We start from the raw sequence: 219 nt of genomic DNA, 5'->3' as shown, positions 1-219 counted from the left end.
GGCCCGCCCAGGCCGTGAGCGCGCGCGCAGTTCGTAGCGCTGCCTCAGGTGCCCGGGCTGGGGCAGGTGGCGTGGGGCGCAGGGCTGGGCCTTGCAGCGTGTCCGACCGCGGGGAAGAGCCGCGCGGGCTGGACACGGGGTGGGGAGCCCGGCCTCGGGGCTACGCCGCTGACTCAGGCGCCGGCGCAGCTTTGTGCGGGGAGGTTGCTGGGACCTGTT

This window comes from Natator depressus, chromosome 1, assembly GCF_965152275.1.
Source record: "Natator depressus isolate rNatDep1 chromosome 1, rNatDep2.hap1, whole genome shotgun sequence".
NCBI classification, from domain to species: domain Eukaryota; kingdom Metazoa; phylum Chordata; order Testudines; family Cheloniidae; genus Natator; species Natator depressus.
This window is presented reverse-complemented; position numbering follows the sequence as displayed.